This window comes from Halictus rubicundus, chromosome 14, assembly GCF_050948215.1.
Source record: "Halictus rubicundus isolate RS-2024b chromosome 14, iyHalRubi1_principal, whole genome shotgun sequence".
Lineage (NCBI taxonomy): Eukaryota > Metazoa > Arthropoda > Insecta > Hymenoptera > Halictidae > Halictus > Halictus rubicundus.
The window spans coordinates 6,809,930-6,830,120 of NC_135162.1; the positions used below are offsets into that span (position 1 = coordinate 6,809,930).

The 20,191-nt window shown below is 43.5% G+C and overlaps 2 protein-coding genes across 2 annotated transcripts in view; one reads left to right on the forward strand and one right to left on the reverse strand.

Moving 5' to 3' along the window:
- Nucleotides 1-20,191, forward strand: part of Qin (tudor domain-containing protein qin) — a 416,046-nt gene that overhangs the window by 277,752 nt on the left and 118,103 nt on the right. The gene's annotated exons all lie outside the window — the stretch shown is intronic.
- Nucleotides 1-20,191, reverse strand: part of LOC143361124 (uncharacterized) — a 145,897-nt gene that overhangs the window by 22,609 nt on the left and 103,097 nt on the right. The gene's annotated exons all lie outside the window — the stretch shown is intronic.

Consider the following 20,191-nt stretch of genomic DNA (forward strand, 5'->3'; position numbering starts at 1 on the left):
TCCACGGAGATTCTTGTCGAGTCTTGTAGTAGACACTATTGTTTAACATTATTTTGAAAAAGTAGCTGCCCAAAACTGCCCCTTTCGTAATGCGAACCATTTTTGTGACGCAGAGGTAGTCATGGTACTAGTTACAAGCATGTTTTCTCGAGAAACTTAGAAGTTATAATAAAATTTGTTAAATAAGCATTGTATGGTTCCACTTATAGAGTTTTCTGATACAACAATTTCTTTTTTAACAATAATTTTTTTATTGTTTAAAAAAAATTGTATTTTTTGTAATTTTGACATCAGATTCATATTCGCCGGCCTGAAAAATATGGGAATACTAATTTTCAAGAAAGTCCAATCATTTTTTTGGTTACGCATCCGCCATATTGAATCCGCCATTTTGTTTTTTGTAATTTTGACATCAGATTCATATTCGCCGGCTCGAAAAATATGGGAATACTAATATTCAAGAAAGTCCAATAATTTTTTTGGTTACGCATCCGCCATATTGAATCCGCCATATTGTTTTCTGTAATTTTGACATCAGATTTATAATCAGCGACCCGAGAAACCTATGAGTATCAATTTTGAACTAAATTGAAGTACTCTTTCCTATTTTGGCCACGTTTTGGCGCTTTTGGCCCACTGTGCAGCCGGGCAAATTGACCTTTTCACATTTCTCGATATATGTCATTCGTTATTCGAATTCTCGATATTTGTCAACAACACAGGTCTTTCCAGCGTCTTCCGTGGTCCAGGTGACATACCCGTGTTACGTTTACTAGTGGCTAGTAATGTGAAGCTAGTAATAGGATGCTAGTGGGGATGATTGCGCGACGTTTATCGTACAGGCCTTGGCGACATATACGGAGAAATCACTGTATACAATGTATTTTTTCAGTGTTTATTTCTCGTTTTACTTTTTTTTCCAAGAGACATATGTAACCTCTCTTGCCTACCGTGGCCGATCAATTATGTAAGTGACATTAGGTCAGTGATAATATGCTATTTACTCTTCTAAACGTAAACAATCTGTATAAAAGAAAGGCTATTCTCAATGTGACGACTCTACTATCGAGTTACGCATTGTCTGGTTGATAATACCGTTCCATGTCAAATACATCCAAAGGTGGACGACACAAGTACAATTTTATATAATTTAAGTATAATAATACGTATTTTTTCTATAATTGAAATTATATAGAAATAAATTTGTATCGTCATGTTACGGAAATTGTTCATCTACTCACTCATTCAGCAACAAATTGACTATCACTTGATATTGACTATTAATTGAAATTGGCTATTATCTACGTTTAATTATATTAACAATAACTTTTTCTAACCTCTTAAGCACGGCCCGTTTGTCCGCAACTCTGTCTCCCAAGTACGGCGCGACCGTCCGTAAGTCTGTCTCCCAGGGACGGCGCGCCTGGCCGCGGACGGCAAAAAAGCCACTATAGTGGTTCGTACCGTTCAAACTGACGCTTTCCACGGAAGCCCACTATAGTGGCGTACAGAGCTCAAGAGGTTAAGGACCGGTCATTTTGACCTCGCACGGTGGAAATAGGTATGCAAGAAGTGTCGGTAGATTCAGTGCGAATAAACGTCCGCAGTACGATGATAACGTTGCTCCGGCGTTTCCGTAAATAGGGTATATTCCAACGGCGAGCGATTACAGGCTGCTTCGCGTTTCCGGTTAACCCTAACGATTTCGAAATTTTGAATATTTCACCGGGCGGGCAACGCGATCACGGGGCCTGTCCGACAGAGGAAATGTTTAACGACAACGGTGTGCAAAGCTGAAATTAATTAGCTGCAGACTTCCGAACCTGTTAGCTTCGATAAAGTGCGCCGGGGCCGGCACCATTCGTGCGTACGAATCTGCCGTGAATAACGCAACAGCCACGATCCTGCGGTTCGCGTAATCGCCGGGCGACGCGGCCCGCAGAACTTCGGAGCCCCTTTTCCGGCTCCCTCTTGCTCTTTCGCGCCGTGAAACTTTTCTCGCCAGGCCTCGTCGTGCAACGAAAGAGGGCCAACTTTCCTGCCCGATCCAGACTGGGTCAAGTCGCGCCTTCGTTTCCCCGAGGAAACTCGATTTCGAAAATCGAGACGCAAAAAACCTCCGATAATTCAGTTTAAAAAAAAAAATAATACCGCAATGAGTCTGGACTCGTCTCGAAACCTGAAGCTCCCCACCTTCTCGCTGCATCGTCCATTTTTGGATAGGATATTTTGGAACTGCAGCGCCCCCTATTTCCACTTCATATTAGCGATAATATTTAATATAATAGAAATATACAAAAATCTTTATTTTGAAGAAGCTGAAATTTTCTGCAGCAGCACCCCCATTTATTTATCTAAGAGTCGCCCCTGCAACCAAGGGCGATTTTTGTCCTGCGAGGGAAACCGAAGACTCGAAAATGCTGCGTATCGGAACGCCCGTGAAAAATTTTCAAAATTTTTGCTCGTGAATGATTCCACCAGGGGTTTATAGATTGAAGCTTCCCCTTTAGAACGAGGCCTTAAAAATTGATCTACGATTTTTTTTCTTTTTTTTTTTTTCGTTTTTTGGCCGATTTATCGAGGAGAATTGTTGTAGAAAGCAGCCGAAATGATTTCGCGCGCGACAACATAATGAAAGGCGTTGTTCGATCATGCTGAACCGGCGCTATTCGTGCGTGGCTTTAACGCGGAGTGGCCTCGATCTAGGTCTATCGGTGAAGATCAGTGGGATGAACGGTGTTCAATAGACCTCTCGTGTAGACGGTATTGTTCCAGTTTGGTACACAGGCATTCCGGATGGGTTTAAGGCAGCAGATCCGAGAGGATTGTTTACACTTCGAAACTTTCCGTTGGCACGATTGTCTCTTCAACTTTCTACTTTCTCGATCGGCCGCACACACACACCGTCGATGCATCGGGCATCCGAGATGCTACCGCCGATGACAATTGATTTATCGTAGAGCCCGCTGAAAATTGTCTGCTAATTGTATCCGCGGCCGTGGTCCGGTAAAATCGATGGCCGATCGAGAAATACTATTTGTAAAATCAATTCTTCCTTTACATAATCAACATACAGTGGCTATCCGAATGGAAATATCCAACGCTATTAACAATTATCTAATAGCGAAATACCCCGACCAAATTCTTCATGAATTTCTAAAAATTTGTCGAATTACGAACGAAATTGCTGTCGCTCCCGATCAATTTATCGAGAATTTTTCAATCCTACGCCTATGATTGTAATTATTCCTTTACGAATCTTTTGGCAACGTATTTCCGACATTTTTCCGCGTAGAACGATACCAAACACGATACGGTTCGGATCGCATTCACCCGAGTAATCCACGATTTAGTAGAACCTCGATTATCCGAACTGCTCTGTAGAGCACGAGTTTTCGTATGGTAGAACGGTTACCTGGGTCCGAATTGTGTCGTGCTTGGACTCGTTCTAATCGGAAAAATGCCAGGAATGTGCTGGTAAATGTTTCGTAACGAAATGATTAAAAACACAGACGTGGGAGTACATGGAGTCTCTTCGAAATAAATATGGTGTCTCCTCGGAAATAAAGCTCTCCGAAAACGTTAACAAGTGTAAACAGACAATGCGTATCGAAGGTTTGTTTCCGTAAAAAATATCAGATTGCAAAATAATTTTATTAAGGAAGTTGAGATTGTTTAATAATAGAGGGAGAAAACGGTCGGTAAGGACAATGTCAATTTGGGGGAAGGTGAAAGGGGATTGGGAATCGGGAAAAGATAATCATTATAATAAAGTTTGAGAATTCGTCGTGTCGCAGCCAGTCGTCGGCGATTCATCATAATTTGTAAGTCTGCGTGCGGGGGTCCGAGGGAGCTGTCCATATACGAATTAATCCACTGCGTTTAGACGCATGAAGTTCGGGTTGGTCGATGAGCCGTTAATTAGCTTCCGCATCACGGACGCACCGGTATCAAATGGGATGAACGCGGGATCGTATCCACCTTTCCTACTGAAGTAACACGTACACGACAATGCTTGCAAACAATACACCAGAGCTCGGAAATTCCGAGGCAAACTAAATGAATGTGTGCGCTCGCCTGCCATTAATATACCGAAAATATTAGGAATGCCGCGCAACTCCAACCCGGTTCTCGAAATATTTCTCGAAGCCGATCACGATCGTGCCACGATAATTTACTGGAAATGCGGGAAACGATTCTCCCACTCTCTACACTCCTACGCTACCATGATCATCGCGAATTTCATTTCTGCGCCATCAGTGTCCAGATCTCGCAAGATGTCGAGTCTCTACTCGATAACTGTCCCAAATGTCTATAATTGTCCTACAACTATTCCCTCCACTGCAGAGCATAGTGTGAAGGGCCCCAAAGCTCGGGGTCCAGGACTGCAAACATAATACTAATAACAATAACAATAACAGAATTTTTTTACTTTTCATTATTTTTTTGTGGGACTTTCACCAACATATGGCATTTTTGAATGGAGGATTGTATCGTGTTTGGTATCCTTTTGATCAGAAAAATTCTAAAAATATATTGATAGAAGTCTCATAAAAACATAATAAAAAATAAAGAAGTTTTGTTATTAGTAGTGGTCTCGCAACGAAACACCCGATCTGAATTATGTTTACTCAGCGACCTTCGCTGTCCTTTTCTATGTTCTAAAGAGTAGTATCTTCTAGCCGATAATTGCCCCTGGCCAGACCCGTGTTTTGGACAATTATCGAGTAGACTCTGTATTCGGTAGATATTTTTCCGTGACGCGATCAGACGGAGCAATTAATTTTTGGGGAAAGTTCAAGTGGTCGATAATGTTGCATTATACGACGGCAGAAAAATTTAAATATCGAAAAGGTTCGTTTTTGCATTAGAATATTTTTGTTGAAGAACAAATTCCGCGCGAGAGTTTGCCACGGCAATTCAAGGGACCATCTCGAATTCAAAATTCAATTATCCCACGTTTCGTTACTGTTTGCGCGCCATATGACAGGCGATCGATACACCTCGGGGAAAAAACGAGAGAGAGAGAGAGGGGAGAGGGGAGGAGAGAGAACGAAAGAGAGAAGGATCGTTCTACCAGCGCGGCGTCCCGAAATTAGTCAAAAACACGCGTTTCATTCCCGTTTTCCGAAGTATTCCCAACGTAAGCCGGCTGCCGTTCCGCGTTTCCTTTGTTAATTAACGATCGTTTAATTACCCGGCTGAAATTGGGTTGCCGGGCGGAGTACGATGATTCGTAAATTGCCCAATTTTTCGAGCGGCCACGTGGAACGAGTTGCATGCCAGCAGACGATGTTGTTCCTCCATCGAATATCATGATAATTAGGATCCCCGATGAAAATACCATGGCCCCGCGGATTCGTAAATCGCCGATAGTTGATTAACAGCGAACCACGGCTAGTCTCGGGCACGATCAACCTGGCCGAGATGAAGATTGAAACGCGTCTGTGTTCGATTTTTACATGGATCTTTTATTCGGCGAATAAACACTCGAACAATGAAGAGTTCCTAGATTCTCCGTTCGGATAGCAGAGGTTCCCCTAAATCGTGGATCACAGACACGCCTGTGCTCCGAATTGTATCGTGCTGGGTGTCGTTTCAATCAGAAAAACGCCACGAACGTGTCAGCAACAGTCCCATAAAATACTAATCGATGACAAAAAAAGTTCTGTCAAATTTACTCGATATATGTCACGAACATTGAAACGATCAGTGTCGCAGAGTTATCCCCACTGACACAGACCACTTCGCTGTCCTTTTCTACGTTCGGCCGTGTACAAACGAACAATATCTTCTGGCCGATATATGTCCCTGGCCAGACCCGCGTTTTGGACATATATCGAGTAGACAGGGAAATCGATACGTCCCGACTTGTTTATCGAGATCCCATCGATGTTCCACGCTACCGGGAATTCTATGTCGCCTAAATTTCCTGTAAAATGTTAGACAAAAAACGGAGGACAACGGTTGCGAGCGGGCGGCTGGAATATTGGGGGTGTCGATCGCGGTGAATGCGTTAAGCCAATCGCGCGCGGCAGGTATGCAACATACGACAAGCTGTTTTGATTCGTACGCAGGGAACGATGCACGGTTTTTCGGCCGCCCGCCATCCCATTCGCGTTCGATTTATCCTTTCGTTGTTATCCTCTTCTGCACCGCGCTCTCGGGCTCTCTCGCCCGGGCTCGGCAATATCGTCGCGCTTCGCCTACCAAATTTCATAAAACACGCGCGAGTAAGTAGAGACGCGAAATCAAATAATACTTGCTGTATTAAATGCCACGAACAAACAGGTGTAATTATTCGGCAGCCAGGCGAATACCAAATAATTATCAATGATTCGCTGCGCCCCCAATGGCGAAAGTATCAGGCCGACCCTCTGACCCCTCCCCCCCCCCCCCCAAACACCGGAACTAAATTAACGCGATTCCGTGTAATAACAGGCGAATCGATCGCCCGAACGATCCACCGTTTTTCTTTGCCACTCACTCTAGTCGTCTTGTGATTTGTTTGTCGAACTTTGTCGTTTTTGATTTTTGGTTTATGAAATCGTTAGGGGCGTGTTCGCGATGTTTTTCCGATTAAAACTAGCCCAAACACGACGTAGTTCGCGGCACATTTGCCCGTGTAAAAACACTGTAGAAATCATCCACCGGTCGGTTCGGATAAGCGAGGTTCCAAAGAATCGTGGATTAAACGAGCAAATGTGACGCGAATAGGGTCGTGTTGGGTATCATTTTAATCGGCTGAACGTCGCGCACGTGTTGCTGATAGATTCGTATGAAAAATTATGAAGAATAAGCAAGTTTTAGCAATTGTTACTATCGACGCCAGCAGCAAACGATCAATAAACAGCAATTTCGCTATGGTGCAAGTGACGTTTCAGTTCCGATTTTGAAAATGGAAGACCTGCGACATAATATCTCACGATAGAATCGCAAAATGGTCGATTCTGAACCGTCAAAATGGTGGAGTCCGATTTTTCGTTGAAATCGCGAAGATACGGTCGGGGGGAATTATGCAACGAATAGCGATGTGCAACAGCCGGCACGGGCGGCGCGCAGTGTTAACATTCGAATGAATTTCGGGAGTTTTTCCGGGTGCTTTTTGCGAGGAGAATGCACCCAGAGGGAACGGCGGCGGCGCGGCGCGGCGCGAGCAGATCGACGCTGCGTGGCAGGTTCGCCGGGCTAAAATTCGAAGCTGACTCCGCTAAAAGACGTCTCCTCGGAAACGAGACTCGAAAGATCGAGAGGAGAGAGCCGTTCGCGAGGAAATTCTTCGAGCGTACGAGCAAGTTTGTTTCGTCTGGGGGCGGCGGGTGGGGGTGGAAACGGAAAAGCGCGGGACAACAGAGGGAACGTGGAAAATCCAGGGAAATAATCGCGCCGGTGAAATGAAGGAGAACCGACGGACGACGATAATCTGGCGAAGAGTTTGTAAAGGGTGGATCCAATTTTGTAGGAAAAGCAACACGAACACGAGAACGAAATAGAAAGATTCGGAGGACGGTCTGAAGACGTTTCTCACCCCCCACCCCCACCCCCCACCCTCCTCGAGCTAAGTGGTCCCTTTATTTTAACAGATTATCGCCTCTTTTTCTTTTACTTTAAACCGACGTCTTTAATCCATTTCAGTCGAGCCAGACAGATCTCGAAATCGTGAAATATTTTCTTCTTGCTCCGAAAGTTGATCGTTGTTTAAACAGCGAATTGTTATGTGGAGTAAAAATAGTCTGAATCGATTCTAAGACATAGAAGTTAAAATTTTACTGAAAAATTAAATAAAATTAAGATCAATTAAAATTATAACTATTCACAATTATAATTATTTAATAATTAAATTATAATAAAGTTAAAATTTGAAATGAAAATGTTAAATAAAATCATGGAGTCCATTGATCGTACTTCTTCTAGTAGGTGTGCCATTGTCGGAGACCGTAAATAAATATTTAAAGCAGTTCAGGCATTAGTTAGTTCACGGACGGCAGAAACTGTATTTTTAAGTAAATGGAAAAATTTCGGTAGCATGATGAAAGTATAACAAAAATATATGCACAGTTCCGGATTAATTAGTTCCGTTCGTTTTCTTATTAAAAATGCTGAAAGATCAGTTTGCCAAATAGAGAGATTTCTGTTAAGAATATTACAGTGAACACAAGCAAATTGATGAAGGATGATAAAGAATTAGGGCAAAGTAAATTCGTTAGGAATTCGTAAGAAAAATTCATTGCAAGTGGTAAAAGTACCGATACGAGGAAACGAATCTATATTCCAATTAATTTGTTTATATATTTTAATGTGCTTACTATAAAACGTTCACTTAATTCTAACGTTCCGGGAACGCGTGGGACACAGCGAGAATGAAAGATTCTATTTAGTAACGGTGTTTGTTAGACTAACTCAGATTTTTTAGCGAAAGAAATGCAAACACGCGAGTTGCTGCGTAGTTTGAAGTAACTGAAACAACAAAAATTGTGAAACAATGGTCGTGAAACGGTACACGGTGTTTCACCCGACGTTCTTTTCTTCTTTAAACTGTGATCGTTGGAAATAGCGAAATATGTTAGCGCGTACCATGTCTTTCCCTTTATTTTCATGCAAAATGTATCGTCAGCTGTTCTACGTAAAATTGTTTTACGTAGTGCAGCCAATAGCAATCGTTCCGGACCATCTCAAAACTCATAGAGTCCAATTTGACGCAAAAAATCAATTTCCATGGAAAAAAAATGATTAAAATGTAATTTCAAACAGCAACGAAATTAAAATGTAAGGATTTTGATGTCAAGTTTCATCTGAATACTATTTTTAAAGGGAGAAAGTCATTTGGCCCCTGTGCCTTACAATCAATCGAGACAATTTTTATTTTGCGTAAAATCTATAGTGAACTCTCGATATATGTCAACAACGCGGATCTTGCTAGCGTCATATATCGTCCAGGGGAGATACCCGAGTCGTGTTATGTTGACACTCCTCGGTGTCCTTCACGGGGTATACCCCGCGGTAGTGGGGATACTTCCGCGACGTTTATCGTCCAGGCCTTGGCGACATATATAGAGAAGTCACTGTATATCGGCTAGAAGATACTATTCTTGGATTCATTGCCGAACGTAGAAAAGGACAGCGAACCTCCTTGGCCCCTCGTGGGGTATATAGCGACGTTTATCATCGAGGATTTGACGACATATATAGAGAAATCACTGTATATCGGCTAGAAGATACTATTCTTGGATTCATTGCCGAACGTAGAAAAGGACAGCGAACCTCCTTGGCCCCTCGTGGGGTATATAGCGACGTTTATCATCGAGGATTTGACGACATATATAGAGAAATCACTGTATATCGGCTAGAAGATACTATTCTTGGATTCATTGCCGAACGTAGAAAAGGACAAGAAGCTCCTTGGCCCCTCGTGGGGTATATAGCGACGTTTATCATCGAGGCTTTGACGACATATATAGAGAAATCACTGTATATCGGCTAGAAGATACTATTCTTGGATTCATTGCCGAACGTAGAAAAGGACAAGAAGCTCCTTGGCCCCTCGTGGGGTATATAGCGACGTTTATCATCGAGGCTTTGACGACATATATAGAGAAATCACTGTATATCGGCTAGAAGATACTATTCTTGGATTCATTGCCGACGGTAGAAAAGGACAGCGAAGCTCCTTGGCCCCTCGTGGGGTATATAGCGACGTTTATCATCGAGGCTTTGACGACATATATAGAGAAATCACTGTAGCTCCTTTCCGTAAGAAACCTTGCGAAACCACAGACTCCTAACCGAACACCCCTGACTCGGCAGGACCTAGCAAGGTCCGCTAAAATATCCAAAGAAATCCCAGGAGCCTATTTGATTGCATGCATAAATGACTGATCCACGCAGCTCGAGGACGATTTGAAAACTCGTAGAATAGCTCCGGTTCGGCAAAGAACCCGGTGAAACGTTGTCGGAAGGATGGTCGAATCGTGTCGCAGTTTCCCCCTGCCATTCCCGGGTCCAGCATCGCGCGATTTCACCTTTGAACCTTTCCGTTGACGTCGCCGAAAGAGAGAGAGAGAGAGAGAGAGAGAGAGAGAGAGAGAGAGAGAGAGAGGTGCAGGGGTACGAGAGAAACCTCAGAAAGCGCAACGTTTGTGCGAACTGCCAGAGAATGGAAAGGAATCCTCGACAGCGAAGGCCGGGGGTACGGATCGATTAATTATTTAACGAAGCTCTCGGCACCCGTTGCCCCTTCTCCTCAACCTTCTCCCCTCCCCCTGCGATCCACCCCCGCGGAATCCTCCCCCGTCCTCCCCCATCGCCACTGTTTAGCCCCGAAGCAACGTCCGTTCGTTCCGTCTGTATTTCCACCCGTTGCACATCCTTCCACCACCCGGCAGCTTCTCCGTTAACCGGACTCCCCATCCCGGCATGCTCTACCCGATTCTCTCAACCCCCTTGTTCGCACCAACCCTCTCCCGCACCCCTTCGTCCCTCGCCACGCCGCTGGTGAGGGGCCCTCTTCTCTCTATCGCAGCCAGAAATTTCATCGTGAACCGGGAGAAATTCGTAACCGGGAACAGGCGGGACGCAACGGGGCGGCGGGGAGGGGGAGGGGGGGAGGGTGGCCAGCAATTCTGGAGCCCAGGATACCTGCGTAATTAGTTCGCCTTTGATGAGAAAACTCGCGATCCACACGCACGCGGCCCACGCAACGGTCCAGGATGACCTCCTTCCCCCCCCCCCCCCCGTCGATCCTCGAGCCCGCGAAAGCTGCGGTGGAAGTATTCTATACAGTGAATTCTCGATATATGTCAACGGGTCTTGACAGCGTCGTGTATCGTCCAGGAGACGTACCCGAGCCGTGTTATGGTTACACGGTCTCGCGCGACGTTTATCATCATAACTCCGCGACGTTTATCATAACTACGCGGCGTTTATCATCCAGACCTTGGCGACATATATAGAGAAATCACAATAGCATTCTTTGATCCACGCGACCTTACACTCCTCGAGGAATGTAGGACCGAGGTCTCTCGAGCTTCTTGGTCCCCTTTACGAGGTATACCCCGCGTTAGTGGGGATAACTCCGGGACGTTTATCATGCAGGCCTTGGCGACATATATAGAGAAATCACTGTACTATTTTTCGATCCACACGATTTTATATTCCTCCAAGAGCGTAGGACTGAGGTCTCTCGAGCTTCTTGGGCCCCCCTCACGAGGTATACCCCGCGTTAGTGGGGATAACTCCCGGACGTTTATCATCGAAGCCTTGGCGACATATATAGTGAAATCACTGTCCTATTCTTTGATCCACGCGACCTTACACTTCTCGTGGAATGTAGGACCGAGGTCTCTCGAGCTTCTTGGCTCCCTTCATGAGGTATACCCCGCGTTAGTGAAGGTAACTCCGCGACGTTTGTTATCCAGGCCTTGGCGACATATATAGAGAAATCACTGTACCAATTTTTGATCCACAGGACTTTATATTCCTCAAAGAGTGTAGGACCGAGGTCTCTCGAGCTTCTTGGCTCCCTTCATGAGGTATACCCCGCGTTAGTGAAGGTAACTCCGCGACGTTTGTTATCCAGGCCTTGGCGACATATATAGAGAAATCACTGTACCAATTTTTGATCCACAGGACTTTATATTCCTCAAAGAGTGTAGGACCGAGGTCTCTCGAGCTTCTTGGCTCCCTTCATGAGGTATACCCCGCGTTATTGAAGGTAACTCCGCGACGTTTATTATCCAGGCCTTGGCGACATATATTGAGAAATCACTGTACCAATTTTTGATCCACAGGACTTTATATTCCTCAAAGAGTGTAGGACCGAGGTCTCCCGAGCTTCTTCGCTCCCCGCAGGGGGTATACCCCGCATTATTAGTGGGGATAACTCCGCGACGTTTATTATGAAGGCCCTGGCGACATATATAGAGAAATCACTGTACCATTTTTTGATCCACACGACTTTATATTCCTCGAAGAGTGTAGGACCGAGGTCTCCCGATCTACTTGGCTCCCCGCAGGGGGTATACCCCGCATTATTAGTGGGGATAGCTCTGCGACGTTTATTATCCAGGCCTTGGCGACATATATAGAGAAATTACTGTATTCTTTGATCCACACGACTTTATATTCCTCGAAGAGTGTAGGACCGAGGTCTCCCGAGCTTCTTGGCCCCCCGCAGGGGGTATAACCCGCATTATTAGTGGGGATAACTCCGCGACGTTTATTATGAAGGCCCCGGCGACATATATAGAGAAATTACTGTATTCTTTGATCCACGCGACCTCACACTCCTCGAGGTGTGTAGGACGAGGTCTCTCGAGCTTCTTGGCCCACGGTAATGGTGATAACTGCGCGACGTTTATCGCCCAGACCGTGGCGACATATACAGAAAAATTATTGCAGTTGACGGAGCCCACCTCTACTTTCGCAGATTCATTTTCACTAGATTATTCTGTAAGATGTCGCCGGCGAAACTCAATCGTCTGTATCAAAAAATTTTATTTCTGAGCGAATCTACGTATCGGAGACACCTTGAAGCACACGTTGTACGATTTTCTTTTCTTCCGTTTGACGTAACAAAAATGAGAGAAAAGGTCAGCCGTAAATAGATTCGCAGCGCGCCTATCGCAAAGTAGCCCGCACGCCTTCCGTTGAAAGCTTGATAAATCGCCGAAAGAAAATCGTAGATCAATTTTTAAGATCTCGTTGTAAAGTGGAATGTTCTATCTTCGAATCCCACGGTGGATTCGTTCGCGAGAAAAATTCTCGAAAGTTTTTACGGGAGTTTCGAATATACCGCAGTCTCTCTCTCCTTCCTCTTCTATTATTCCGTTGGATTTGTGCGCGCAGACAGAGCCAGATGGGGCAGAACCGCGGGCGCAACGATGAGCGATAACAACAAACGGCCATTCGTTTCGAAAGTGATTCCCAAATTTTACGTCGTAGCCAATTCCCGTACGCGGGCACAACAGGCTTCCTGTGCGAGCTGATGGAGGTGGCGGACGAAACGGCTCGTAATAAAGGATTCGCGGATTCTTCGGGCGTAGGTAGTTCAGCCACACCCTCCCCCCCCCCCCCCCCCTCTCGCCCGGATATAAATAAAACGTGACGAAATTCTTGAGAAAAATAAGCGAACCGACGTCGTCCGTCCGTCCGTCCCGTTCGTTCCCGGGGAAAACGATGAGCGATAACGACGAATGGAGGGAGCTGTATTCCCGTAACGGGCAATCTCGTTCCGACCCGGGCTCTTTCTATTTCGCAGAAATTCTCTGCGGTAAGGAAATCATAATTAAAATCGAGCGGCAGAAATTCCGCGGATAAAATTATTCCCACGGTGCACTCTGTACATCCACGTTCCGCTGGCGAGAGACATATCGGTTGCGCCTCAACTATTTTCACAAAGGGTCGCATCCCTCTGGCAAACCGGAAATGGTACACGGCGCACCGCGAAATTCAACCCCCGCGTCCTCAGGCTGATGCTCAACCTTCGACTAACACTAGGTTTGCGGAGCACTATAACCGACTACATTACTTTACAGAAATAAGAGGAACTTGCTACCCACATTTGCAGCAGTATTTTTAAAATAATATTTATCCAAAGAAATATGTTTGCTAAATAATTTCTCGTGTATGCATCCTTAGAATCTTAATAATTTTAGATTAACAATATTAGAAACCGGAATTTGGACGGGTCCCGTAAACCTAGTTAAAGCTGTATCCGCTTGAATTTCTGGTCGCCATTAAGAGGAATTTTCGATTTTAATGAATCCAGCTTAACCTCAAGTACGGCGCGATCGTCCGCGACTCTTTCTCCCAGTACGGTGCGCTCGTCCGCAAGTCTGACTCTCAGGGACGGCGCACCTGGCCGCGGATGGCAAAAAAGCCACTATAGTGGTTCGTACCGGGCAACTGAAGCTTTCCACGGAAAGCCACTATAGTGGCGTACGGTTCAAACTGATGCTTTTCACGGAAAGCCACTATAGTGGCGTACCGTTCAAACTGATGCTTTCTCGGAAACCACTATAGTGGCGTGCCGTTCAGACTGAAGCTTTCCAAGGAAACCACTATAGTGGCGTACCGTTCAAACTGAAGCTTTCCACGGAAACCACTATAGTGGCGTGCCGTTCAGACTGAAGCTTTCCAAGTTAACCACTATAGTGGTTCATACGATTCAAACTGAAGCTTTCCACGGAAAGCCACTATAGTGGCGTACGGTTCAAACTGATGCTTTTCACGGAAAGCCACTATAGTGGCGTACCGTTCAAACTGATGCTTTCTCGGAAACCACTATAGTGGCGTGCCGTTCAGACTGAAGCTTTCCAAGTTAACGACTATAGTGGTTCGTACGATTCAAACTGATTCTTTCCCCGGAAAGCCATTATAGTGGCGTACCGTTCAAACTGAAGCTTTCCAGGGAAACCACTATAGTAGCGTACTCTTCAAACTGATGCTTCCTCGGAAACCACTATAGTGGTTCGTACCGTTCAAACTGAAGCTTTCCACGGAAACCACTATAGTGGCGTGCCGTTCAGACTGAAGCTTTCCAAGTTAACCACTATAGTGGTTCGTACCGTTCAAACTGAAGCTTTCCAAGGAAACCACTATACTGGCGTACCGTTCAAACTGAAGCTTTTCACGGAAAGCCACAATACTGGCGTACCGTTCACACTGATACTTTCCACGGAAACCACTATAGTGGCGTACAGTACTTAAGAGGTTAACCCTTAGCACTCGAATGGTGACTCTGAAGCACCACCAGAAATTGTTGTGGCATCATTTCAAAGAAATTACAAAAAATATTGCAAAATATTTGTTACATTACAATATTTGTATTTAATAGATCACTAAACATTCAAATACTATGTGTAGAAATCGGATCAGTTCCGTTTGAATAAATTGAAAATATTGTAAGACGGAAGGAAAATTTAATTTTACATTGAAAATAGTGCCGAGTGCAAAGGGTTAATATCTCGCGCAGTGGACCCAGAAAGTATTTGTAATTTCCGTTAAAAAAATCGTACAGAAACGAATCTGGGCTCATTTTAAAGCTTGAAAACTCCACTTTCGTTCTGCAACGTTCACTTCCGCCTAGGATAATTTTTCCCGAGGTAACAGGAGATGGATTTTGGAATGCCTGCATAGGAAATCGAAGAGACTCTCGAAAATGTTCAAACGTCTGTCAAATCGTTAATAAATTTTTCTCGAGAATGAATCTACCATGGATTCGAAGCTGGAAGCTTCCTCTTTACAATGATTATTTAAAACTTTACGATTTTTTTACTGTTTTACAGAACAAAAATTTGGGACAAATTCGGTCTTTTTAAGCCTCCCCACCTTGTAGGTGTCTATATAATAACTTCGGTGTAATACCTTTGCCCCGGAAAATCGTAGATCAGTTTTTAAGGTCTCGTAGCGAAGAGGAAGCGTCAGGCTTGAAATCCACGGTAGATTCATTCCGGGAAAAAATTTTTTAACGCCACCACAGATGTTCAAACACCAGTCTTCAATTTTTCTTCCGTTACGTCGCGCAAGAATGCGAGATAATTTGTTCAGAATCGAAGAGGTCGATTTAAGATTGTCGGGGAGGTTAGGGGGGTTAGTTAGCCGGATGTCGAGCGGAAGGAAATTTTTCGCGAATTGCGATTTTACCGAAATTTCGCGCGGAAACACGTTTCGGGTGCGCCGTATCGTGAATAACGCAGCGGGCGCGCGTTTCCCCGCTCGTTATACTCGAGTCCGGCTATTACAATATTTTCATTCTTCGTAACCACGGTATATTACCTACGTTCCGCGAGATTAATCGTTCTATTTGAAAGTCGACTCCCAGACCGTCGGGCTCCCATATAAAAGGAAGGAAACGGATGGTAAAACGAAAAATGGAAAAAACGATCCGCACCGTGTACTTTACGCGGCGGCGCGGCTGTTGGCTCGGGGGTGTTCTTTGGATCTGTCTTCTTCGTGGGGTAGCACTTGTGTATTTAAAATCGCTTTTGTTCGGTAGTTTAACGGTAATTTCGTTTAATTAGCGTGTTGAAACGGTTAAACGCGGCCGTTTTTACTGCGGAGAGAGCACACAGGGCTCGCGAGAGCGCATGTGTGCACGCGCGCAATACCGCGCGAGTGTATGTGTGCGTTTGCTGCACTCTCGCGATATAATATTAGGTGTAGAAATTACTTCGGCGGCTGCCTTTTCAAAGTAAATTTGGGCGAGTAACCGCGCCACGATCAATCCGCGAACAACTCGACCATTATTCCCGACGACTTTCAGCAATAATCTCGGCCGGTAATTTCGCAAAGTTGATGGACACGTGTTGATACAAGAGTTCTCATTAAAATCCGCAATTATTGTGCACGTGTAATCTCATAACATTTTATCCGGAATTTTATGCTCTTGCCGCGAGATGAAAAGCGGAATATTACGTTCGGAAAGTCAATAATACAGGTCTTTGAAAGGTCAAAGGGTGGGGGCACCCTTTTCTCTTTGATAGTGTACGACTTTTTTCGTGGAACGCGTTTGTCGAACCGAAAGGAGTCCGTCGTACGATTTAAGGGGACGTCACACTTTCTTGAAATTTTAATCATTTTTTGGGACTGATAAAGTAATGAATAAACATTTTTTGTAATTTCTTGACATATATTTTAAGTCTTCGAATACAAGAAAAAATTTTTATATAATTTTCTAAATGATTTTTTATAGTCTTTTTTTGCAGCCTCATGGAAGTCATTTTAAAAATTTTGATACACTGGAACGTCTGAAATGAAAAGAATTATCCTTAGAAAACGTATGACTATGTTTTTGTATTTTGTTCAAGCAAACATTCACAAAATGGTGGAGCTCCAAACTCGGTGGTCTCAAAAATACCGTTTTCTCCGTAAAAAAAAAAAAACGTTAAAAACCGTGGAAAAAATTGACCAATCTTATTTATTCTATACTGGGGCCATAGGCATACTTTTTCTATAGATAATTTTTCGTTTAGACGTTCCAGTGTGCCGAAATTGTGCACGTTAGGAGATCAAAATTTTAAAAATGACTTCCACGAGGCTGCAAAAAAATTCATTTACAAAATTACATAAAAATTTGTTCTTCTATTCGAGGACTTAAGATATATGTCAAAAAAATTACGGACTGAAAAAATGTTTTTTCACTACTTCATCAGTCCCATAAAAATGATTAAAATTTCCGACCCTAGAAAGTGTAATGCCCCCTAAATTAAGTTATAGCGTTAAGCGAGCGCTTGATCAATTTTATTTGAAAATGATGTCCGTGTAACTTTATTCATTGGCAAAGGATTAATTTTCCAAATAAAATGTCAAAAGTAAAAATCCTAGCGGATTAAATAAAAAGGTATTTTCTATCTTAATAATTCTAACGGGTTCTAAATCATATAACAGTATTATATTTCAATTATTCATTTTTCCCATGAATGCATAAAATCCTCAGTCCGATCATCAAAAATTTATGTTCGACCACTCAGCGCATTTAAACAATTCAAGCTGCATTCGATTCACCGATACATGAACATTGTATAACAAATTTATTGTACTTCCGAAAGGACGTTGCCGCGCCTCGCAAATCTGTTCCGTGTCATTAACATTAGAACAACCGACAATTATTGACGTATACTTACTTTTATCGGAGTGGTCAAAATGGCAAGTTTTTATTTATTTCTTCCAGTAATTCACTGCTTCGTGCAGATCTGCCCATAGCTTTCAACTAATTTTATGAGCTAAAATATTTCTGCAGATAAAAAATAGCATTCCCAATTTTCTGAAAGTATTATGAAAAAAAAGTAACGTTTCCTCCGACAGCGTTCCTTCCTGACTAAATGCGAAATACTTCCTGCGATGCAAGAGCATCGAAAACAGAAGCATATCAATACATACAAGCGTTACATGTTTTTATAAACAAATGAAAATATTGTAACGGCCATGCAACAATATGAAGGAATTAAAAAAAGAATGAAAAACTCGGAAGTTTACCCACGTTTCGTGGGGGTCCAAATGACTCATCTCGGTATACAGTAAATTCGCGATATATGTCGCCCTGGATAATAAATGTCGTGGAATTATGCACCGTGAGGGGCCAAGAAGCTCGAGAGACCTCGGTCGCCGTGTAACATAACACAAAGAATAGTAGAATATCGTAGGCAGCATTTGCCGCTGTGACTTTGACTAATAAAATATAGGACGAATGTATTTACACTCCTCGGTGGCGAGCATCTCTGTTCTTTTCTGCGTTCGGCGCGGATAGTGACTCCTGGAGAACAAACGACATCGAGACCCGTGTTGCTGACATATATCGCGAATTCACTGTATGCAGGTATACTACATCAAATTCTCCAACAAAAAGACAACGGAAGAAGAAAACTGCTTTGCAGAATTAATCATTTACACATTTTCATACAAAATTTTCGAAAACAAAATGTACCGGAAATGAGTAATTATTGTAAGAAGTGCCAAAAACAAGTAATTTTGACCTCTCCCCCCCCCCCTCGGTTATTCTAGTATTAAACATCTTCAATTCCGAGGACACCGAAGCACAGTGGTCCGGAAGCCCGGTTTATGTTAAAAAATTTTTTTTGCTACAAACTGATAACTCTTCAAAGCTCTTAAATCCAAAATATTATTGATTTTAGGTAATTGTATAATCAGATACGGCGTTCTAAACACAAAATCATACAATTGAACATTCTATTAAACGTTTTAAATACCACTTATAGGATATCAGAAAACAAGTTATAATTATGATTTTTTATATGTTAGTAGATGTACTTTGTGTTCTAAATGCCATCATAAACATTTTTTAATCCATAAACAAATATTCCAAGTTTATAACAATTTAAGCTTTAAAAAGGGTTTTAAAGAAATGTTTAAAAGTGTTAAACTTTGGACTTAGTTTATACGAAAGTTTAAACATTTGTTAACAAGAATATGCAAAGTTTAGCTGCTACCTCTTGCTACTTTGAACTCTGTATTAATTTTAATAAAGGCGTCCGAGGTATTTTGACGTTGCGTTCGGGACCTGAACCCGCTTTATCTGACGATAACTGAATAACTTTGACTTAGATATGGAAGAAATATAGGTGAATATTACAGTGTTTTTTTAAATCATAAAAAATTCTATTACTATCGTTATTTCTTTTTTTCTATAGGTTATACTAATTTAAAACATGGCATTAAGTATCTCAATGATATTGTTCTATGAAAATGATGAAAAAAAATCGATTTACAAAATTTTTTAATCGAGTCGCGAAATACTGCCCTCTAGATCGCCATAATAACCCTGCCGTAAAAAATTTTCAATTTCTAATGTCAGATTCGTTATCAGCGACTGCAAAAATTCCTAATTACCAACTTTCAGAAAATGATGACAACATTTTGAATTTTGGCCACAAAAACCGGGCTTCTCGACCACTGTGCGGAGGTGTGAAGATTGACGGGGGCCCATCGACCAATCAATATATCCAAAAAATTCAAGCCGCACACAACCAGGCCCGATTTCCATAGAACCGCGGCGGTATCAAAAAGCAGCTATTCGAAAATTGGATTTCGGCCAGCGGCGTGTCTCTGTGTCGCGGAAAGAGAAGAGACGTCGTCGCGGCGCGTTGCGTGTCCGTCTCCGCGCCGCCCCTAACCGGCTCGCCCGTCGCTCTTTGCGCACGGGCGAATTTTCCTGCGGAGCCGCGATATTAAAGTGCCGTTTCCTTGGGATATTTGCGCGTCGCGAAACGCAGGAAATAGCTGCGCGACTCTTTTTCTTTCCTCGGCCTTTTTGCTCGTTTCCACGGGTGGCATCGAGCGGGTAAGAAGAACGACACGGTGGTTCGTCGTTTCCTCTCCCTCTATCATTCTCTCCCCCCCCCCCATTCTTCTGTCTCGCTCCCTTTATCATGCTTTACAAAATATGCGCGTATCCGAGCGTGTTCGCGCATCCAGCGAATGTCGTTTAGCCCGGCACGGTTCGCGGCTTAATTTCACCGGAAATAATGGAGAACGCGTGTGCAAATAGGCAGGGCAAAGAAGTATCATTTCGCGAGGCAATTGAGGGAGCGAGAGAGAGAGAGAGAGGGAGAGAAAGGAATATATATATATATACAGAAAGAGAGAGGGAGGAGAGGGAGAGAGAGAGAGAAAAAGGGGTACACCGGGATAAAAAATTGGCTGCTCAGGCTACGGGCAGGAGCGTACTGCGAGTTTT